Source organism: Lactuca saligna, chromosome 8 (genome assembly GCF_052625555.1).
Source record: "Lactuca saligna cultivar CGN05327 chromosome 8, ASM5262555v1, whole genome shotgun sequence".
Lineage (NCBI taxonomy): Eukaryota > Viridiplantae > Streptophyta > Magnoliopsida > Asterales > Asteraceae > Lactuca > Lactuca saligna.
Window position 1 is genome coordinate 127,785,642 of NC_136424.1, and position 25,280 is coordinate 127,810,921.

Sequence of the window (25,280 nt, forward strand, 5' to 3'; positions counted from 1 at the left end):
CAGATGGAATCTTTGCTTTGATGAAAAGGTCAAGGAATTTGGCTTTTCTAGGAGTGAAGATGAATGTTGTGTGTATGTCAAGACTAGTGGGAGTATAGTTAGCCTTTTGGTATTGTATGTGGATGACATACTACTCATAGGAAACGACATTCCAACCCTGCAGGAAGAAAAGTCCTGACTTGGAAAGTGTTTCGCTATGAAGGACCTTGGTGAAGCTGCCTATATTTTAGGGATAAGGATCTTGAGAGATCGGAGTAAAAGACTAATTGGACTTAGTCAAAGTACCTACTTGGATAAGGTGCTGAAGAGATTCAGAATGCAAGACTCCAAGAAAGGAGAGTTGCCCATCCAGAGTAACGCCAAACTGAGTAAGACACAAAGCCCTAGCACTGAGGCTGAGATAGCACAAATGAGTCAAGTACCTTATGCTTCGGCTGTAGGATCGATCATGTATGCTATGACGTGTACTCGACCTGATGTAGCTTTTGCCCTGAGCATGGTTAGCAGGTTTCAGGGGAACCCTGGCAAGGCACACTGGACTGCGGTAAAGAATATTCTCAAGTACCTACGAAGGACTAAGGACTGGGTCCTTACCCTCGGTGGGAGTGATGACTTGAGAGTTGTAGGGTATAGTGATGCTAGCTTCCAGACTGATAAGGATAACTTCCGCTCTCAGTCGGGCTGGGTCTTTACCCTAAATGGAGGAGCAATTTCTTGGAAGAGTTCCAAGCAAGAGACAGTGGCAGATTCTACTTGTGAATCATAGTATATTGCAGCTAGCGAGGCGGCAAAGGAGGCGTTATGGCTGAGGAACTTCATTGGAGACCTTGGAGTTGTACCAGCTATTAAAGAGCCAATGGAAATTTTCTGTGATAGTGAAAGTGCTGTTGCCTTAGCCAAGGAACCAAGGGATCACAGGAGATCCAGACACATCGATAGAAAATACCATTTCATCAGACATCGGATCGAAGAAGGACTCCTCGTGGCAAAGAGGGTATCATCAGATGAGAATCCGGCAGATCCCCTCACGAAGGGACTGACTCGGGTTAAGCATCTCCAGCATGCTCGGAGCATAGGGCTGAAGGATGATATTAGATTTAGTAGTTAGATAACCTCGAAATTTGTAAAGTGTAATTGACATCTGATGATGAATAAAAGTGTTTTATTTATGAGTAAAGTGTTGCTATCTCTTGTCGATCATTTACTATATTTCTTTTGCATGTTTTGACTTCCAGAATAATTTTTGTTTGGTATAACATATTATTCAAACCTCCACAGTCGGTCATATGTCGGAAGTAGATATGAATCAAGACTGTCATGTTTGGCTGTAGAGGTCTTGGACAAGGCTACAACAATCATGAGTGCTCATAAGTTCTGAGCATTGGACTCAACCCACGCTCACTGGAATCACTTCATGGAATTCTATCTCGAGTGATCGTGAGACGATAATATCATATAAGTCTTTAAACCTAGAGATATGATTTGTTACTTACAAGTTGGTTATGCATTGATTGTACGAAAAATGCATTGGTAACTCGATGTTATAAATCGCGCTCTTGTGTGTAATTCAATGAGTAGTAGAACAAACATATGAGTCGAAGTTTATCTGTTCCTTCTTGGATTAGAAGCTGATATCTGGGCCCCTCGATGATTTTGTTTTGACCTATGTACCGGGCCCGGTCAGAACTAAGTTGATGTGTTCAATTAAGTTCTTTGTCAAAAAAATCGGAAATCGGGAAACAAACTGTTGGACAATAAGTAAGACATTGTTCCGTGTATTTGTCCGACTGATATCTAGAACAGAGGATTATGTGATCACTTATCTTAAATGGCGTACCATCATCTTCTCAGTTTCGAGAAACCTTGTAAAGAGCTACGATTGCTGATCGGTTCCTGAAGTCATATTTGCAGTAATAGTTATTAGACTTATCCAAGTGGGAGACTGTTGGATAAGGTGTCTAAGTCCATAACTATTTCTGGTATGTACTTGACCCGACCCGGCATGGTCCATTTGGGTTGCATGGCATCATGCAATTGGATAGACTAAATGAGAGAAATAACACTTGGAGATTATTAATATATTATAAGTTCTAATATATTAATAATATTATTTGATTAGTTTGATCAAGAATTAATTTAGAATTAATTATGTGATCAAAAGATGACTAATTAAATACATGGGTTGATTATGTAAATCATCCATATCTTGTATAGTGGGCTAAAAGGCTCCATGGACTATTAAGTTGGGTTCCACCCATAGGATGCTCCATGGATGCTCCATGGGAGTTACAAACCCATGGGTCATGGAAATGAAGAGTCATGACACATTAGGGTGTAACCCTAGATGTGTCAACACTATATAAGTAACATGTTCTCCACCTAAAATCGGCTACACTAAGAAACAAGAGGGCTTGGCCGGTTTTTGAGAAGTGTGTGTTCTCTCATAAGTTCTTCCAAGAGCATTTGGTGTTGTGTGAAGCATTTGAGGCATCACACTTGGGGTGCTAGGCTCCAAAGGTTTCAAGGAACACAAACAACAACAAGGTAAGTTATTCTATCTATACTTTAAGTTAAAATTGTTCCCCATGTATGCTAGATAGGAATATAACCTTGGAATTCAACTTTGCATGATAATTAGACAAACATAGATCCAAGGTTATTAGGGTTGCATGTACACTTAGGAAGTGTTAGAATGCTCAAATCCCATCAAAACGCTCAGAGGCCGACTTAACGGCTCACGACTAATGCTGATATGCTGACTAAAAGCTAAAGATACAAAGGACCTACTCGCACCCGAGTCAAATAACACTAGAGCAGGCATAGAGTTCACAAGAAAAGTACCTACACATATATTAACATAAGCATAACATTTCGACTTTAAATAAATACGTGAATTACAGCATACCTGCCACAACATCGGGCGCAGCGCGGACCTCCTCAACAGTCAGCTAAAAGGCTCTTCCGTGAGCCCTCGGGGCCTCGACCTTCACCGGTCGAGTCTCAGTAGTCCTGGTAGTAGGTGTAGATCCCTGACGAAGCTGCGGGCACTCGGTCTTCCGATGGCCTGTCTGGTTGCAATGAAAACAAACCATAAACCCCTTAGGACAATCCCTAGCAATGTGTCCTTCCTTGCCACACTTGTAGCAACCACCAGCTCGACACGCCCCATCGTGACCCTTGCCGCACTTTCCGTAAGTGCGGCCCTTCGGACCTCCCGTCCTCAAATCGGCGGACTTGGTCCGCTTGGCTGCCGGCTGAGACTGAGCCGGCCGCCGGTCCATCTGCCGAGACTCGGCCTCCTCCCTAGCCTGGGTCTCCAACTCGATCTCGCGTTTCCTGGCATTCGCCTGAAGCTCAGTAAAAGTACGATAGGTGGAGTTCGACACAAACTCCTGGATATCCCTCCTCAAAACACCCAAGTACCGACTCATCTGCGACTGCTCTGTAGACACCAGCTCGGGGCAGAACATCGCCCTCTCATGAAACTTCCGCGTGACCACCGCAACCGAATCAGTACCCTCCTTAAGGGTCAAGAACTCCTGAATCAATCGTTCCCTCTCCACTGGGGGAACGTACTCGTCCCTGAACATGGCAGTAAACCTCTCCCATGTCACTGCTGTAATCTCCGCCAAAGTGAAGTTCGCCGTCACGAACTTCCACCAATCCTTCGCTCCCAGACGGAGCTGGTTCAAAGTGAACCGTACTCTCAGGTGCTCCGGGCATGAGCAAGTGTAAAAGCACCCTTCAATATCGGTGATCCACCTCATTGCAGCAATCGGATCCTGCGTCCCATCGAACTCAGGGGGTTTCGTGTTGCTGAATTCCCGGAATAGCAACGAGTCGCCCCCTTGTGGCCTGGCAGCGGCCACGGCTGCGGTAGCGGCAGTGGCTGCAGCTTCAGTCAGTGCGGCGTACCGCTCTTCGAACGTCTCCATCAGGGTGGTCTTAATAGACCCAAACATCTCCGGTATCTCAGCCCGGATCGCTGCAGCTACCTCCTCCTGAATCATCCGACGAATATCCTCGTCGCTCACACTGCTCGAACTCGCCCCGTGGCGTGTTGTAACCATGATGTCTCTGAAATACAACATAAAATTATCAGAGACTCTATCAAGTACAATTGCACTCGATAACGCAACCCTACTCAGTCTCCGATATCCAGGGATTCTTACTTGGGTCTCCCACCGACCCGGTGTCTTCGGTAGTACGGGCCCAATACTACCGACCACACCGTATCAGCATTCGTCCCAAATCTTCCTCCCCAAACCCCGAAAAGTGAGTACTCTAATTTTGATATGCACTATCTACCTGCACGCTATCAAATATCTCATATCGGCAAACTCCCTAGACTAAGGCATTCTGGGGATCTTTACCGTTCGGGCGCTGGCTGATCGTACACACTGCTTGTTTCTTGTTTACCACATGATCATTTGTAAAAGTTTACGCCTTTTTTTTTTTTTTAAATTTTTCTCGAATCCTCGGTTTGAGTTCAGTTACACCCGAAGGTACACCCGAATCCCTCAAACCAAGGCTCTGATACCAATTGTAACAACGCACATTTTCAAACAAATTTTCCATTGCAAATAAAGTGACTTTATTCAAATTAAATATAATTATTCCAAGTTTTAGGTCAAAATATAATCATTAAAATCCCCAAGATCTCAAAATATCGAACAGTGTGTACGCATCACGCCGGCGCCTTCCCACGGTCCTCGCTAGTACCTGAAACACATACATAACAACTATAAGCATAAATGCTTAGTGAGTTCCCCAGTATACTACTTACACATATACGCCTTTCCAGGCCCTGACCTTCCGGTCCACAACACAACGCCTTCCGGCCCGTAACATAATCTCCTTCCGGCCCATAACATATTCGCCTTCCGGCCCATAACATATTGCCTTCCGGCCCATAAAACATACACAGCACATATAATAATTAACTTACCACATATAGCACATATATCACATATCATATCCGACCTTCCGGTCACACAGTCCAACCCTTCCGGGTACAGTATAGTGAGAAGACTCACCTCGTGAATATCGAAAGCTAGCAACTCCTGAAATCACTCGTACTCGATCCGCCGAGCTACAGACTCCCTATAATATCATATATCACTTATTAACACTTTTATCATTCAAGACAACTGCCCCTAAGAAATCACATGTAGGTCAACTCTGGTCAACGGTCAACGGTCAACTTGACCGGACTCGGCGAGTGCTATGGCGACTCGGCGAGTCTAGACGTCTTCACCAAATCCCTAATGTTCCCTTTCTACTCGTCGAGTATCCTTCTTGACTCGACGAGTTCCTCGTGGAAGAATCGCGGGGCCACCCCGACTCCACTCGCCGAGTCTGAAGAACAGCTCGACGAGTCCCAGTTATTCTCCAAGCTACTCACCGAGTCTGTTCATTGGACTCGGCGAGTCCATGCCATGCAGTCGATCAAACTGCTTCCTAAGATTAGTATTGTCCCGACCATTCATAGATCTGGTCCTCCTAAGCTGGTCCATCACGTAAGGCCTTCATTTAGGTGCTCATGCTACACCCCAAGACTTATAATTTACATTTTGACTTAAGGCATAAGGATTCTAATCCAAAACCTCTCTTAATTCCCGAAATGCACAGGCATGGGACATTCTGGACCTCTAAAGGTCCCAGTACAGGGTTCCAATCGTTTGGGGACTAAGGTACATTCAATCTAGCCACCAAAAGGGTTCCATAAACCCTAAATCCATATACACATCAACATGGAAGAGTGTAATTCGATTTATTACCTGAATAACGTGTTCTCTGCGTCCCCAAACCTCAGAACGTGATTCTCTTGCTGTTCCTTTAGCAAAGCCCTTCTCTTCCTTGCACAACAACTCTTCCAAACTCAACAATGATCTTCAATCCTTGCTCCAGATGCACACAATCGGTTTAGGGTTCTTCTCAGTAGGCTAAAACGGACAATGACGGCCTATAAGTCCATTTTATACGTTCCAAAACCAAACGGCTAGGGTTTCCGCTGAACAGCGCAGACTCGCCGAGTCCATATCTGGACTCGTCGAGTCCAGTCGCGAACCCACGACCAAGTCTGTGGTCCTACTCGGTGAGTCTGGCTCCAACTCGCCGAGTCCCCTCTTAAAACACCCCAAAAACATAATTATAACAATACCTGAAATTCCGGGCTGTTACAATTTATACCTTAGTCCATATGAATCTAGAATGGAGGAATATATGACCTCTTATCTAATGGACACATCATTGACTTTGTCAGAGTTCGACAACGGCTTTAAGAGCTACGATTGCTAGTCGGGGTCTTGGAGTCATACACAATAATAGTTTTAGACTTATCCAAGTGGGAGACTGTTGGATTAGATGGCTAAGCCTATAACTATTATTGATATGTATTCGACCCGAGAGTAGCATGGTCCATTTGGGTTGCATGGCGTCGGAACAATTGGATAGATAAATGAGAAAAGGTTATTTATGATTTATATTAATATATTATAAGCTCTAATATATTAATATGAAATCGTATTATTTAATTAGTATTGATAAAGAATTAATTTGGAATTAATTTTGTTATCAAAAGAGACTAATTAAATATATAGGGATTGATTATGTAAATCATTCATTCTTATATATGTGGGCTTATTATCCATTGTCCTTCATTTTGGGCTTAACCCATGGATACTCCATGGAGGTTAAAACCCATGGATCATGAAGGAAATTGAAAGTCATGGGTTTACATGGTGTAACGCTAATGAGCCACACTATATAAAGGACCCCATGGTTCATGAAATGGGGACTAGTGTGTGTACACAAGAGGGCAAAGCCAAATTTTATAAGAGTGAACGAAAGTAACCTTCTTCTCAAGTTATTCCAATTATTGGTGGTGTTGTGTGAACCATTTGAGGTGGAACACTTGGGGCACTAAGATCTTATAGGTTCAAGACATCAAGCTCCATTAAAAGGTATGTCATCTAACTATACTTTTGTAGTATAGTTGCTCCATAATATGCTAGTTAGGATGATGCTTTGGAATTTTGTATATTTGCATGTGTAATAGAGAAAACATAGATCCAATGCTTTTAGGGTTGCATGTACACCATAGGAGTGTTAGAGTGCTCATAACCCATCAATGTGATCATCCGGAACCCTTCCCTTTGCTAACGGAAGTACCTAAAACCAAAACTGAAAACTGTAAGCAAGAAGCTTAGTGAGCTCCCCCAAACTACCACATACCATACATATAACATGCAACTAGGAGATACATGCCCCACCCACTCTCATGGAGATCCGGGCCCGCCCACACCCCACTACTAACATGCATACAAGTATCACATAGACAACAAGTATATTTATCAAACAATAACATAACTATACTCCAATTATACTACGAGATTCGGGCCTCTCCCACACTCGACTGCTATGAGATTCGGGCCCCGCCCACACTCAACTACAAACATATCACATATACGGTCCGACCTTAGTGCCTTAAACTCGTTCCTACTGAAGGAAAACTCACCCCTTAAGCTGGCTACTGACATCTCAAGTGAGGAAATCTCTGATGGCTACTCCAACGACTCCCCGACTATATAACTTCACAAGGAAAACTTAGTCAAAACTATGAATCCTTTGAAGGGAAAAATGACCATTTTTCCTTCTGAGCTAATTTCGACCATAACCTAGGCCGAATCCCTTGTAACTTTTCTAAGCCCACTAATGGACCAATCTTCTAAATTGGGCCCAATTCCTCAAATGGGCCTTTCCTTAAGCCCAACTTGTCCATGGTCTGTTATCTAATTTCTGATGGCCTATTTCGGCCCAATAACTACTAAGCCCTAAGATCGGACTAAACCGCGGCCTAAAAGTCGTAAGCTCAAAATCTGAGAGTACACTGAGTGTACTCCTCTGTACGTTATGTGTGATTCTTGCATGTCTTGTATGCTACGTGTATTGGCGTGTACGCCTAGTGTATTACTCTATTAAGTCATCTTCTTCAAAACTGCTTAATCCCTTAAGACAGTAAGTCCAAATCACAGATGTGAGTCCAATAACACGTCTTAGCCCATAAAGTTGACGACTTGGTGTCTTGCAAACCACCAAGTGATCTTAAACTTAGAATATAGCAATTAACTTCATGGAAATGGCTATATCTCATGCATGGTTACAAATAGGCCCTAAAGATTGAAACTTTATTGCTTATGGGATATATTTTGCTCTAAGGGTGGCAACCCTAAGCATAAATGCGAAGTTGCACCTTAAAAATCCGTTCTTTGGACCTAAAAGGTCCAAAGCGCCATAAAACTAGATCTAAGGATTCATGAGGAAAGTTGGAAGCTTTATACCTCCTATTAGTGCCCAAAGGTGAGGTAATCTTAGATCCTTGAGCTCAAGATACTCAAGTTCTTCTTCTCCAACTTCTATTCTCTTCTTCCAAGCTCTACTTCACCAAAACAAGCTTCAAAAGGTCAAACACACACAAGAATGTAGTAGGAGAGGGTTTCTATGGTTTCTGACAATGATGGTCTGTAAGGAGGCTAGGATTTAAGCCATAATGTGGTATTTATAAGGCTTAAGCCCTAAAAATTAGGTTTTGGAATCTGCTCACGTACGCTCTACGTACTCCTTGGTATGTTGCTCGTACGTGCATGTGTTACTCGCATCCAATGCTCCTCTATGCCCCGCATACACCAAGGCTACACCTAGCATACGTCTTATGGGTGGCCCAAATCTCCGGCCCACTCACTAATGGTCCACTCAAATAGTCCTTCTATTAACACTTAGCCCTAAAATTAAAATAAGGAATATTAAATAATTATTACCTCATGTGATGGTTGTTACAATTCTCCCCCGCTGGACTCACAATTCATCCTCGAAGTTCGCTGCATCCAAAAACAACTCCAGGTAGTGCTCCCTCATCTCCTCCTCGGGCTCCCAGGTCTACTCCGAGAACTTGCGGTGCAGCCACTGCATCTTCACCAGCTTATCCCTCTTATTCCTCATCGCCTTTGTCTTCTTATCAACAATAGCGACTGGTATCTCAATATAATTCAGGTTGTCATCAACGTGAATGTCCTCCAAAGGCAAAACCACTGAGTCATCCACTAAGCACTTCTGTAGCTGGGAAACATGGAAAGTGTTGTGGACCTGGCTAAGCTCTGCTGGAAGATCCAATGTGTACGCCACCCTACCCACCAAGGCTATGACTCTGAAGGGACCAATATACTTTGGGGCCAGCTTGCCCAGCTTCCAGAACTGGATGACACCCTTCGAGGGTGACACCTTCAGGACTACCATATCGCCCACCTGAAACTCTAAGTCTGAATGCTGCTTGTTGGTGTAGCTCTTCTGCCGACTCTTAACAGCCTGGAGCTTGCTCCGGACCTGTTGGATCTGCTCTGTGGTCTTGAGTACTACCTCATTACTCTACATGACCCTCTGAATGACCTCGTCCCAACATATTGGGGTCCTACACTTCCTCCCATAGAGCTTCTCGAAGGGATGGCAGTCTATGCTGGCGTGGTAGTTGTTGTTATATGAAAATTCCTCTAGCGGAATATACGTATCCCAACTACCCCTAAAATCCAAAACACATGCACGAAGCATGTCCACGAGATTCTGAATCATCCTCTTGCTCAGTCTATCCTTCTGAGCGTGGAAAGTGGTGCTGAAGTGGAGATGAGTCCCTATCTCGTCGTGGAAATGCTTCCAAAATTGGGAAGTGAAACGGACATCTCGGTCTTACACCGACAGGTACTCCATGACATGCCACCACCTCTCATGCATAAATCTCGGTCAACTTCTCAGCTGATATGCTCTCCTATATTAGGATAAAATGAGCACTCTTGGTCAACCGATCCATGATGACCCATATCGAATCAACTCCACTTGTGGTCCTGGGAAGCTTAGCAATGAAATCTACAGTAATATCCTCCCACTTCCAGATAGGAATATCTAATGGTTGAGTCTTTCCGTGAGGCCTCTGGTGCTCAGCCTTGACCTTCCTGCAGGTCAGGCATCTCCCTATATACCAGACCACATACCGCTTCATGTAGGGCGACTAATAATGAGGTCAAAGATCTCTGTACATCTTCATCGCCCCAGGGTGGATGGAGAACTTGGACTTGTGGGCCTCATCCATCAATATTTGTCTTACCCCACCCCAATATAGTACCCAAACCCTCCCATGTAGGTTCAAAAACCCACGACTGTCGTAATCAAAGGAGGCCACCTAACCTATGATCTACTCACACTTCCAACGCTACTCCTTCAGGCCCTCAACCTGCGCCTCTCCGATCTGCTCCAATGGAGTAACAACTGTTATCCTCAGACAAATGTCTCAGATCGAGGATGCTACTGCCTTGCGACTCAGAGCATCATCCACCATGTTGGCCTTGCCCAGGTGGTAAAGAATCTCACAATCGTAGTCCTTCACGACATCTAACCATTGATGCTGCCTCATGTTCAAATTCGACTAATCCATGAGGTACCTCAAACTATTGTGGTCTGTGTAAATGATACAGTAGATCCCATAGAGGTAATGCCACCAAATCTTGAGGATGAAAACCACAGCCCCCAGCTCTAAATCATGCGTTGTATAGTTAACCTCATGAGGCTTCAAGTGCCTCGAAGCGTAAGCTATCACCTGATCTCGTTGCATCAACACCCCTAAGCCGGTGATTGAAGCATCCCAATAAACTACGAAGTCGCCGAATCCCTCCAGCAAGGTCAGAATCGGCGCCTCACATAACCACTGTCTGGGAGTCTCGAAGGCTGCCTGCTACTCAGGCCCTAACGAAATGTCACCGAATTCTTGGTCAATAGGGTCAAAGGAATTGCAATCTTGGAGAATTCCTGAATAAATCTCCAATAATAACTCACTAGACTTAGAAACTCCGAATCTCAATTGGAGACCTCGGAATCTCCCACTACATCATAGCCTCTTTCTTTGCCGGATCGACCAGAATCCCCTTCTGGTTAACAAGGTGCCCAATAAATTGAACCTCGTGCAACCAGAACTTGCACTTGGAGAACTTTGCAAAAAGTCTCTCCCTCCTCAGTATCTCTAGCACCTCCCTTAGGTGCTCCTCATGCTGCTCCTGAGTCTTGGAATAAACCAATATATCATCAATGAAGACTATCACAAACCGATCCAGCATCAATCTGCACACGTGGTTCATGAGGTTCATGAACACGACCGGAGCATTGGTGAGCCCAAATGGCATCACCACAAACTCATAGTAACCATAGAGAGTCCTAAAAGTTGTCTTCTACACATCCTCATCCCTGACTCGCATCTAGTGATAACCCGACCGTAGATCAATCTTGGAGAACCATGATGCACCCTATACCTGGTCAAACAAATCATCAATCCTCGGGAGGGGATAACAGTTGTTCACCATTACCTTATTCAACTCCCGTTAATCTATAAACATGTGATGTGAACCATCCTTCTTCTTTACAAACAGGATTAGGGCTCCCCATGGCGAACTGCTCGGCCTGATAAATCCCTTGTCTAGAAGCTCTTACAGTTGTGTAGACAACTCCTGCATCTCAGGAGGAGCCAACCAATATGGTGTCTTGGCTATCAGAGCCGCACCAGGGACTAGGTCAATCCTAAACTCAACCTCTCTCTCAGAGGTATCCCAAGTAAATCCTCCAGGAATACGTCTAGGTTCTCTCACACTACCGGTACATCATCGACCATCGCCTTACCCTTATCTAGGGTATCCATGACATAGGCGACGTAACCTGCGGAACCATGCTGAAGGTAACACCTCGTCCTCGATGTTGAACATAGGGTCACTCCACCCTATGGCCTCTTGCCCTGAATCACCAACCCTCCTCCACTAGGAGTGTGAACCCTCACTAGCTACTGCTCGCAGTCAATCATTGCCCGTTGGAGCTCAACCAATCTATACCCATGTTGACCTTGTTCCGTCGAAGGGGAATTGGAACCAAGTCTACTGAAAACTGCTCATCGAATAATTGTAGTGTACATCCCCTGTGAACCCTCGCAACTCTAACAGTCTTTTCATCTGCTATTTCTATGTCAAGTGGGTAATCCAACTCCCCCGGAGCCCCTGAGAATCGCTTGCTGAGCACAAGCGACACTAAAGATCGGGTGGCACCCGAATCAAATAATACAAGAGTAGATATACCATTCATAAGGAAAGATCTCGTAACGACATCAGGAGTTGCACGTGCCTCCTATGCTGTCAATTGGAAGCTCTACTCTTTTCCACTTACACCTCTGCACGGCCCTATCGGCAGATACTAGGACCGCTTGTGGCCCCTCTAATTGTACTGGAAGAAAATCAGATTAGATGTTGTCGTGGTGATGGTGGTAATGGCTATACAGTCCCTACTCACATGACCAGTTCGGTTGCACTTAAAGCAGCCCGAACAACCCGCCCTACACGGCCCATCGTGCCCCTGCCATACTTATCATAGTGGCCTCGGCCCTGATGGCCCTTCCCCTGGAAATCTACCTTGGGATTTTTTCCCGATCCCTCCATGCCAGACACCAACTCTGGCTTCCTCTTCCTCTTCCTCTCCATCTCTAAATCAATTTCTCTCACAAGCCCTAGCAATCATATCCCTCAGTGTCTTGCAGTAGGAGCGGCTCACAGACTGGCGAATCTCACTCTGCAACATCTCATGATATCGGGCCTTCTTCATCTCGTCGTCCGCCGCATACTGCAGAACCAGAAGGTCCCTCTCCCTAAACTTAGCAGTGATCTCCATCACCATCTCAATGGTCTGCTGAAGATCCTGGAACTCCCTAGCAAGCTATTGCACCTCTATCACAGGTGCAAACTTGACTCTGAACCTAGCTGTAAAGTCACTCCAATTCATAACATCAAGAGCTACATCATCACCCCTGGCATGTCCTACCTGCTCCTACCAGTCACTTGTCCTGTCCTTTAGAAGATAGGACGCAGTTCAAACCTTGTCCCCTCGGGACATCTGCTGGTGCGGAATGCATTGGTGAGATCCATCAACCATTTGGTAATTACAATGGGGTCCCGATCCCCATGGTAGTGGGGAACTCCACATGCCCTGAACTCCCTAAAAGTCAGTGTACACGACCCCATCATGGCCACCACCTTAGTACGGAAAGCACTCAACCTATCATCCAAAAGATCTAAAACACCCTCCTTGATTGTGCTAAAGATCACAGGATTCTGATCCAGGATACTACACGTGATCTCAGAGGAGATGAACCCCCTAGTCTGGTCGTCTAGCTGCCCAACTCCTGACTCTGAGCATGATCCCTCACCAGCACCTGAACTGCCAACTGGTCTAGGGTGTAGAACCACCATTCTGAAAAAACCTCATAACTAACATAATAATTCTAAACAATTCTCGAGGGATCACATATACTACAATTCCTTAGATTCATCTCAGCCTTCCTTGACTCGAGTATGGATCCTATGCTTTCAGTAGTACAAGCCCATATTATCCGTACTTTCCTCAAGAACTGCATTGAATTCACCAAGTCCCTTCTACTACTAATGTTTCACATGCTACTCTCATTCTAGGCTTGCCCTAGGGTAATCATCATCCCACTCTCCGCCATCAGTTGCATAAGAAGTCCTAACTTTCTCCCCTAACTAGCCTGCGAATATTATTACATATCATTGAGACTAGATAATTCTTCGAATGAGAGATCCTACCCTACAATGGTTGGACTCAAACAAGAGCTGTGAAATAGAAGTAGAACTAACCTTCTGAAATTATTTAGTCCTAGGAATATGTAACTTAACATATTTGTTTACTAGTTAGTAAAAGACACCTATAACTCCTAAAAGCACAAAGCAAGCAGCATTCGAGCATTGAGTACACATGATCAAGAATATTCTAATCAAGCCATCATACTGACTAATATGTACAAGCATGCAATTCATAAAGCTGATACACATAAAGCATGCACACAAGGCATTATTCCTAGATCCTTAGTCCTAAACTAGCATTTAGTTCTCATAAAGTTGGTAAACATATCATAACATAAACTTGTATGGGTAATTTGGGAGTACTTACTTGAGCTCAGCTGATTGCATGCCCACACCCTTTTCTCTTTTTAAAAATTATTTTTGCTTTTTCTAAAACTCTTTTCTTTTCTAAAAGTCCTTTTTATAATATGGTTTTTCTTTTGAAAATTTCTATACCAAGTCCTCAGTTTGACTTCAGACACACCCGAGAGTGTGCCCAAATCCCTTAAACCAAGGCTCTAATACCAACTTGTAACACCAAAAATACGGTCCAAAAATTTTGCTTTTTAAAACCATAAATATCATCATCAAATAGAAATCATAAACGACGTATCTCAAAAATGTCATCACAACTGTCAACATATCAAATCTCATTACAAATATTAGAGTAAATATCTCAGGCTAGAAGCAGTGGTGTGTACCATGCGATCATCCCGTGCCCTTCCCTTTACTAGAGGAAGTACCTGAAACCAAAACTGAAAACTATAAGCATGAAGCATAGTGAGCTCCCCTAAACTACCACATACCATACATATATCATGCAACTAGGAGAAACAGGCCTCGCCCACTCTCATGGAGATTCGAGCCCTGCCCATATTGCGCTATCTAGGAGCTTCGGGCCTCGCCCACACTCCGCTACTAACATGCATACAAGTATCACACATACAATAACTATATCTATCAAACAGTCACATAATTATACTTAAATAATACTACACAATTCGAGGCCCGCCTATACTCGACTGCTATGAGATTCGGGCCCCGCCCATACTCAACTATTAACATATCACATATACGGGCCGACCTTAGGGCCTTAAACCCATTCCTACTTAAGGAAAACTCACCTCTCAAGCTAGCTACTAATATCTCAAGTGAGGAAATCTCCTATCACTGCTCTAAAAACTCCCTAACTATAAATTCACAAGGAACACTTAGTCAAAACTGAGAATCCTTTGAAGGGAAAAATGTCAATTTTTCCTTCTGAGCGAACTTGGACCATAAACTAGGCCTAATCCCTTCTAACTTTTCTAAGCCCACTAATGGCCTAATCTTCTAAATTGGGCCCAATTCCTCAAATGGGCCTTTCTTTAAGCCTAAACATTTCCTTGGTTCATTATCTAATTTCTGTTGACCCATTTCGACCCAATAACTGCTAAGCCAAAAGATCAACCTAAACTGAGGCCCAAAAGTCACAGGCCCAAAATCTGAGAGTATGTTCAGCATACTCCTCTGTACGATATGCGTACTTCTTGCATGGCTTGTATGTTGCACGTACTAGCGTGTACGCCCAACATACTAATCTGTTAAGCCATTTTCTTCAAAACTGCTTAACCCATTAATACACTAAGTCCAAAGTACATATCTGAGTCCAATAACACGTCTTAGCCCATAAAGTCAACTACTTGGTGGCTTGCAACCCACCAAGTGATCCCAAACTTCGAATATAGCAATTAACTTCATGGAAATGGCTAGATCTCATGCATGGTTACAAATAGGCCCTAAAGATTGAAACTTTACTGCTTATGGGACAGATTTTGGTCTAAGGGCGGCAACCCTAAGCATAAATGCAAAGTTACACCATAAAAATCCGTTCTTTGGACCTAAATGGTCTAAAGCGCCATAAAACTAGATCTAAGGATTTATGAGGAAAATTGGAAGTTTTGTACCTCCTATTAGTGCCCAAAGGTGAGGTAATCTCAGATCCTTGAGCTCAAGATACTTAAGTTCTTCTTCTCCAACTCCTCTTCTCTTATTACAAGCTCTACTTCACCAAAACATGCTTCAAAAGGCCAAACACACACAAGAATGGAGTAAGAGAGGGTATCTAGAGTTTCTGAGCATGAGGGGCTATAAGGAGGCTAGGGTCTGAGCCATAATGTGGTATTTATATGGCTTAAGCCCTAAAATTTTGGGTTTGGAATCTGCTCACGCACGCTACACGTATGTGCATGCATCCCCTGCATCCAATGCTCCTCTACTCCCCACGCACACCAAGGCTACGCCCAACATACGTCCTATGTGCGACCCAAATCTCTGACCCGCTCACTAATGGTCCACGCAAATAGTCCTTCTATTAACACTTAGCCCACAATTAAAATAAGAGATGTTAAATAATTATTAACTCAAGGGGAAATAGTCCTCGATTACCAGTTGAAAGAGACCGAAGGGGAGGCCAACACCTGGATATGCTAGGCAGTTACAGGTTGAAAGAGACCGAAGGGGAGGCTAACATCCAGATATGCTAGGAACGATATGCATATACGGTATGTAGTATGATGGGGGAACTCAATAAGCTTTATGCTTACGGTTTTCAGTTTTGGTTTCAGGTACTTCTTCCTCAAAAGGAAAGGAGTCAGCTCGGTATCAACAAATCCCGTACACGATTTTCCACACCAGATATCTATGGGATTTATACTCTAATATGATTTCTTATGACATGTTTCGATTATGGTTACATTGGGTTAATATATCAGCCAAATGGTTTTATATTTGTTAAATAAAAAAATGAAATTTTTGGTATGTACATTTGGGATGTTACAAGTTTGTATCAGAGGCTTGGTTTGAGGGATTCAGGCACACTCTCAAGTGTGACTAGACTCAAACTGGGGACTTGGTATGAAAATTTTCAAAAGAAAATCATTTCTATAAAAAGAATTTTGAAAAGAATATGGAAAGATAAAAGAACTTTGAAAAGAACAAGGTGTGTGATGCGTGAAATTGGCCGAGCTCAAGTAAGTTTTCCCCATACAAGTTATTTTATGTTATGATATGAATTGAGAATATGTGAACTACATGGTAGATTAGGGCTAAGGATCTAGGAAGGATGCCTTATATGCCTGTTATGTGTGTATGACAACTGCATGGTAGATTAGGGCTAAGGATCTAGGAAGATGCCTAATATGTAACAACGTAAATTTCCAATTTAATTTTTCATTTTTAAACCACAAAATTTATATCATATCATAATCTCAAATTCATAACAACATTGTTTTGAAACAAATCCCAAGATCTCTCTAGCATGAACTCCATCGGTGTGGGTGTGTAAAAGTCAAGTCGTCACCTTCCCACGGTCCTCGCTGGAACCTGAGACATCAAACACAACTGTAAGCATAAATGCTTAGTGAGTTCCCCAAAATACCACATATCACAAATACGCCACTCAAGGTTAAACCCGACCCTCCAGTCAAGATGTCTCAGCGGGACCCTCCAGTCCTGCAGCTCGTCGGACCCTCCGGTCCAGTCATAGCTCGTTGGGCCCTCTGGCCCAGTCTGAATCGTTGGACCCTCCGGTCCGGTCTATATAATCATACCACATACAGCTAACACATAATCTCATACATAGCACATAAGACCCTCTGGTCAACTCGAAATACCACTCAAGGTAACGTATAGTGAGAAGACTCACCTCGCGTATCTCAAAATCACTAGTGCTCGATCTCCCGAGCTATCGTCCTCCTACAACACAAGCATATCTCTACTTAATACCACCTTGACCCTGGCTGACTAACACTACAAAGTCAACCTAGTGAACTCTGGACAACGGTCAAAGTCAACCACTGACTGACTCTACTCATCCAGTCAACCCGATAACTCGCCGAGTCCCCAAGCTCCGAACTTCCCTCAATCCGCGATCTGACTCGCCGAGTCACCCCGAGACTCACCTAGTCCAACAACCCTAAGTCCACTCGCACCCAACTCACCGAGTCATCCCTTGACTCACCGATTCTCGACTCAACCAGAAAATATTGGGACTCTTCGACAAGACTTGCTGATTCCAGGAATAGACTCGCCGAGTCTAAGGCTATCTTTAACCTACTCGTCGAGTTGTTCATCCAACACGTGGAGTTCCAGCTCATCTTCAAGCAACTCGCCGAGTCTACCCATGGACTCACCGAGTTCCCTTTTTCAATTTACTCTTTTATCCCTTCAACTCTACTCTTGATATTTCGGGATGGTACAATTCTCCCCCAATTAAATTAGGCTTCGTCCTCGAAGCCTACGACAACTCAACTCTAAAAATACTCCCACAACAAGCCACCTGGCCTTAACCGGACCAGGTCCCTCAAGGCATACCCATCGAAACTTGAACTCACTTTCTCTTTCCTTGCGGTGTCCTGACCACCGTCTCAAACCGGGCACTGGTTGTACCCTCTGATAATCGTACTCAACAACCGAGTACTTCCCATGATGCATCACTACTCAAAATCTCAACAATCACTCGACCCATATGAGCTAGAAAACCATGAACCACCGGATCCCTGATCCGAATCCCACTCTATCCATTCCATGCTGACCGAAATACCCATTCTTCAATCTCAGAGAAACTCCCACCAGTCCTCTTCTTGCAATCACATGCACATGTTGCACCAGTCCTCGCACTCTCGAGTTAGGAGAACCCGTCACACTGACGATATCTCCAACATCCCCAGGGGGAACCACCACTACATACACGACTCCCTGATCAGAATCAAGCTGGGAGTCCTAGACTCCATCCCTGCATCCATCCTGAGACTCTTGGCTCTACACCCGCGGAATCCCTTCTACGTCCTCAGCAGACACCCCAACATGATGTCATTCCATACCACCACCGCAATCATGCTGCTCAATGATCACCGATCTAACGACGCCTACAGAGTCTTTAGCATGACTAGACCGCCTTACCAGGCCTTCAGTCAACTGGACCACTCTCATAACCTTCAGCAGACCTGGACCGCCCTCTAAGGCATTCAGTCTAGCTGGACCATTCACCGAGCCTTCGGCCTGACTGGTACGCCTATTCGCCTTCAGTCTATCCGGACCGCTCAACTAGCAAACAACATTCCGAGTTACCTCTCTGGGAAATCCTCCCATGCATACTGTTCTAAACCCCCCCCCCCTAGGGGTTCCGAACTCTATCTCCATCATACATACTCAATCCCGGCCTGATCCCCGGCCCTACTCAGTCAAATACCCTTGGTCTGCATCTCACCCCGCACGCCTGCCACTTACTTGTGCCGGTCTATACTCTTGACTGACATAGCCACTGCTGAAACCCAAGCAGCCAAACATCCTACTATGCTCATCGATCTTCAGGAGAATTTTCCAATTCTCCCCCACTTAGGGCACTGGCTAACAACCACCAGTCGCCATTACCTCCCTCCCCCCCCCCCCCCAACAACCATTCATGACACATACTCTTTCACGCGAACCGTTTCCCACTAACACGAACAACTTCACCAATCGCATAGCAATACAGATGATCTCGGCACGAAAGAACTCAATCCTCCGCTAACCACTCCTCAGACTGCCACTGCTACCCGATATCCAGACCAACACCAGCTTCCCACGAACAATCCTCATGACAGATAACCAATGAATTGCCGAACACTAACTCCATAACTAAGCCATAACCCTCAAAACCAAAGAATACAACACCGAAATCCTCGCAACAGGACTAGCAGAAAAACAATACTCCACCATAATCATAAAATAATAAGATATCAAGAAAGGAACATACCCGCAGCTGCATCCAGCACTGCTCTGACCTCCTCTACTAAAAGCTGAAAAGCGCGACCCTAAGCCCTTGGGGGCTCCGCTCCACCCTGACCTCCTCCTGTGATCCTCAAAGTGGCCGGTGTTGGAGCCTGCACTGGTCCTGCAGCAATCTATGGAGAGTTGACCCTCAAGTGTCCAACCTAATGACAATGATAGCAAATTCTCAAATCTCGAGCCTGCGCTGACTGACGGCAATCCCTCGCATAGTGCCTCTCCTTTCCGCACTTGCGGCATGCGCCACCGGACCTACAAACTCCGGTGTGACCCTTCCCACACATCCCACAAGTGTGACTACTCTGCTCTCCTACCCTGGAATCAATGGTCTTAGACCGTGTCGTCACCGGCTGCGACTGCACCGGAGCTTGCCTCAGCTCACGCAACTGCAACTCAATCTCTAACTCATGCCACCTGGCGGCCTCCTGCAACTCCAACAAAGTCTCGCACCTCTGCGTGGACACAAACTGCCTGATATCTCTCTTTAGCATACTCAGATATCGGGACATCTGAGCCTGCTCCGAAGCGAACTCAGGGAAAAACATCACCCTCTCAGTAAACATCCCGATGATTTCCGTCACCGACTCCGAATCCTGCTTCAGCTCAAGGAACTCCTGAGCCAACCTCTCCCTCTCGACCTACGGAACATAACGAGTGTTGAACACCTCTCTGAACTGGTCCCATGAAACTGCAGCCCTGTGTGCATCCGCATATGACCCCGTGGTCAACCTCCACCAATCCTTTGCCCCGAGCCTTAACAGGTTCAGAGCACACCTCACCCTCTGATCAGCAGGACATGAACACGTGAAGAAACACCCCTGTACATCTGATAACCATCTCATAGCAACGATCAGATCCTGAACTCCATCAATGGTGGGAGGCTTCGTATTATTGAAGTCCCGATACTGAAAACCTCTACTAGCTCCTCCCCCTGCTGCTGCTACCGCCGCTGCAGCCGCTGCGGCAGCCATCTCCGCGAGAGCCACATAGCGCTCATCAAAATACTCTACCATAGCGGTCTTGATCGACCCAAAAAGTTTCGGTAGCTCGGCCCAGAACAATGCAACAACCTCATCATGCAGGATCTCATGAATCCTCGCGTCCAAATCGCCTGTGCTCAGCTGACCCACAACCTCGGGCGGTACGAACCCGCCCGGAGCTCTCTCTCCTGCTCCCGATACTAACCCGGATCCACTCCCAGCATGCCCTCAAATCTCCATACTGAAAATAAACCACCAAAATCTCAGACACTTCCCACTATCTGACTTGTGAGTACTACAGCTCCCCGTAGCATCACAGCACCCTCTGACTGGCGAATACTACGGCTCCCCGTAGTATCACGACTCTCTCTCTCTCTCTCTGACTTGCGAGTACTACGGCTCCCCGTAGCATCACTACACCGTTTGACTGGCGAATACTACAGCTCCCTGTAGTATCACCCTATACACTCATTCTCATTACAACATCGCACTATGCTCACTAACTCATGCACCGAAGACTATCATAGATAGTTACACACTTTCCCTAAATTGCATTACATACTCTAGCGGAAACCGCTATACACAGAACCCATCTCTGCGGAGATCCACTTCCTTAAATAATTCCCTCTTGATGACAATACGCGAAGGGCTCCCACTGGAACCCTAGATACATGATACATCACTCATCGCCTCAAACTCAAGACTCTAAATAACTCCGAAATCAAGACACTATATGCGGAAACCACGGATCACCCTCACCGAACATCACAATGTCCCGCCCCTACCACTGATTCTCCTACTCCCAGCACGATACATATACAACAATACATTTCCTCTGAACCTCATGATAATTGTTCATTTTACCCAATGTGCAACTTCAGTGTATCCAAGCACTCACTTGGAATACAAGGAAAGCGCTGACACTTCAGAACACACTGATGATCCTATGGAATCCTTTCCTCTATCTGCTCCAATGTATGGTACTCGAACCATAACATTACTCCTCCATATGCTCCGATGTATGGTACTCGAACCATAACATCACTCCTCCATCTGCTCCGATGTATGGTACTCGAACCATCACATCACTCCACAATACGCTCATTAGAAACTTTAGAATACCCCCTGTATTAAGTATGGGTCCTCTTCTTTCAGTAGTACGGGCCCATACTACCTGCCACATCTACCCATACTTTCCATACGGACTATCCCAGAGCTCCTAAGTAGCTGCTCGACCTTCTCGATCCCCAATTCCGTCACGTGCTTGCTCTCCAACGAAATTCTCTACTCTGCCAGCGCACTCATCTGGCTAAAGTTACTCCCTAGGCTCTTCCTAGATTCCCACACTTCTCTGCCATCAGCTGCTGAAGAGCTCCTAATGATGCCAGCCATCTACCTCCTGAATATCGTCATATTCGCTCGGTAGCTGACTCCCATCATCGATAGTTCCACAAAGTACGAAGCAAGCAGCATTCGAGCATCGCAGAATATATATATAACTCACTCTGGGTGATAACTCCGCTTGCTCTACTCATCCTCGAAAGTACCACCGAACTCTGCAACTCTTCCCCTCGCGGGTTTTAACTACTCCTTTGCTAAGTACCATGGTACTTATCTAGGTATCTCCCCTAGATTACTCTTCTACTCGAATTCCCTCAAGGATTCCAACTAAATATTCTCACTCATCACATACTCAAAAGCACATCGCATATAACAGCAATCCCCAGGCTAAGGCATCACAAATCAGGCCACTCTAGTCCTAAGATATGGAATACCTAGCCTGTCTCTAGCATGCAATAATATCTCATAAAGTGCATCATAAATATCTCATAACACAAAAGTAAGGGTATTTTGGGGATTCACCGTTCGGGCGCTGGCTGACCCTACACACCTTCCACTCTGCTTGTCTCCAAAACTTCTTTTTCTTTTTAGAAAATTTGTAGTTTTGGTTGTAAAATTTCTCAAATCCTTGGTTTGAGTTCAAATACACCCAACGGTGCATCCGAATCCCTCAAACCAAGGCTCTGATACCAAGTTGTAACAACGTAAAATTTCCAATTTAATTTTTCATTTTTTAAACCACAAAATGTATATCATATCATAATCTCAAATTCATAACAACATTGTTTTGAAACCAATCCCAAGTTCTCTCTAGCATGAACTCCATCGGTGTGGGTGTGTACAAGTCAAGCTGTCTCCTTCCCACAGTCCTCGCTGGTACCTGAGACATCAAACACAACAACTGTAAGCATAAATGCTTAGTGAGTTCCCCAAAATACCACATATCACAAATACGCCACTCAAGGCTAAACCCGACCCTCCGGTCAAGATGTCTCAGCGGGACCCTCCAGTCTCGCAGCTCATCGGACCCTCCGGTCCAGTCATAGCTCGTTGGGCCCTCTGGCCCGGTCTGAATCGTTGGACCATCCGGCCCGGTCTATATAATCATACCGCATACAGCTAACACATAGCATGAAATCTCTAATATAACACATAATCTCATACATAGCACAGAAGACCCTCTGGTCAAATCGAAATACCACTCAAGGTAACGTATAGTGAGAAGACTCACCTCGCATATCTCGAAATCACTAGCGCTCGATCTCCCGAGCTATCGTCCTCCTACAACACAAGCATATCTCTACTTAATACCACCTTGACCCTGGCTGACTAACACTACAAAGTCAAACTAGTTAACTCTGGACAACGGTCAAAGTCAACCCCTGACTGAGTCTACTCGCCGAGTCAACGCGATGACTCGCCGAGTCCCCAAGCTCCGAACTTCCCTCAATTCGCGACCTAACTCGCCGAGTCACCCCGAGACTCGCCGAGTCCAACAACTCTAAGTCCACTCGCACCCAACTCACCGAGTCATCCCTTGACTCACCGATTCTCTACTCAACCAGAAAATATTGGGACTCTTCGACAAGACTCGTCGAGTCCAAAAACAGACTCGTCGAGTCTAAGGCTATCTTCAACCTACTCGCCGAGTTGTTCATCCAACTCGTCGAGTTCCAGCTCATCTTCAAGCAACTCGCCGAGTTCCCTTTTTCAATTTACTCTTTTTGGCCCTTCAACTCTACTCTTGATATTTCGGGATGTTACATAATATGCCTATTCTATGTGCTTATTGATCTGCATGATAGTGTTGATTAGTCAGTGGTACGATATCCTTGATAGGATATGTTTAGTTTGGATTGCTCAATGCCCGAATGTTGCTTGCTTTGTGCTTTTAGGAGTCCTAGTTACCTTTAGTTAACTAGTAAACGAATATGTTAAGTTACATATTATGAGGGATAAATAATTGTAGAAGCTTAGGTTTAGCCCTATTTCGCAACTCTTTTTTAAGTGCAACCGTTGTAGGGTAGGGCCTCTCATTTCTGGTCTGAGTGTTATGTAATGGTATTCGCAAGCTAGTTAGGTAAAGGTAGCATAGATTTCTTTTGCAAATGATGGTGGAGAGTAGGTCAGTAAGTTACCCTAGGGAAAGACGAGGATGAGATTAGTGCAGAAAGCATTAGTAGTAGAAGGGACTTGATGAAGTCATGACAATCCATGAGGAAGGTACGAATAGATGTGGAAGGTAGTATGGCCCCGTACTACTCAAGTCAAGGAGGGCAAAGATAGAACCAGTGAACGTGTAGAGTGTGTGAGACCTATAAAAATTATGTATGACCTTCACGATTATATGTTTTGTTTCATAATGGTGGTGACACGACACAGAGCGGGAGGTTCAGGGTCTGGATCAGGATCAAGTTCAGGTTCGGGCGCAGGGTCTGAGCAATTTGATGACGAACTACACGAGTTCATCACGTTAGAGATTACATATGGAATCCTTGTGCCAACCCTGGTAATCTTTGGATCAATTACGGAAGGGATCATCGAGCTGATGGAGGATCGCCTCAGGGTGTTTAAGAGCGACATAGCATTTGGCCAGGCAGGGACGCACACACTCTCCCTCAACGACTTCTGAGAATGTAGTGTGTCAGACTTCTACAAAGTGATGGATCCCATTGCGGCTAGGAGCAGAATTGCAAAGACGGAGTCTGCCCAGTTGATAAGCTTCTCCCCTAAGGGTCGTAGGTCTGGTATGTTGTAGGTTGTTTGAAAGACCAATATCGGCATTGGTGGGAGGCGGTCAGCAATTCATTAGGAGCACTATCCATTGAGGCTATGATTTGGTCAGACTTTGTGACCAAGTTTACGGCCAATTTTGCACCAGTTGTAGAGCTTCAGCAGCCGACCAGGGAGTTTCTTGAGATGAGGCAGGAAACTGAGTTGGCGGCGAAGATTACCGCCAAGTTTAGGGAGAGGGCTTTACTAATGCCTCAGTATGCAGGGGATGAGGAAATAAGGAAGACTCGGTACCATGACATGTTGACGGATGAGATCCAAAATAATATCAGCTACTCGGCATGTTTGGCCATGGAGGACATGATTACGAGGGCGAGGGAGAGGGAGATTAACATAAAGCACCTCCAGAAGAGGAAGGTGGAGGTTGGGAAAGTTACTGAGGTTTCGGGGAAGAAACCTAAGGGATTCTACTCTATGTCGAAGGGACATCAGGGTTAGGGCTGCTGTAGGAAATGCGACAAGGAGCACGAGGGAGTGTGCAGATTGGGTTGCTATAAATGCAACAACCTCGGACACTTTGGCAGGGATTGTACTATCCCTACCACCACCCTTTAGACATCAGACCTGATTTACTTTCACTCCAATCAGAAAGGACATAAAAAGGCCAATTGCCCGAGATTAACATCATCAGCATCGGTGGTGGCAC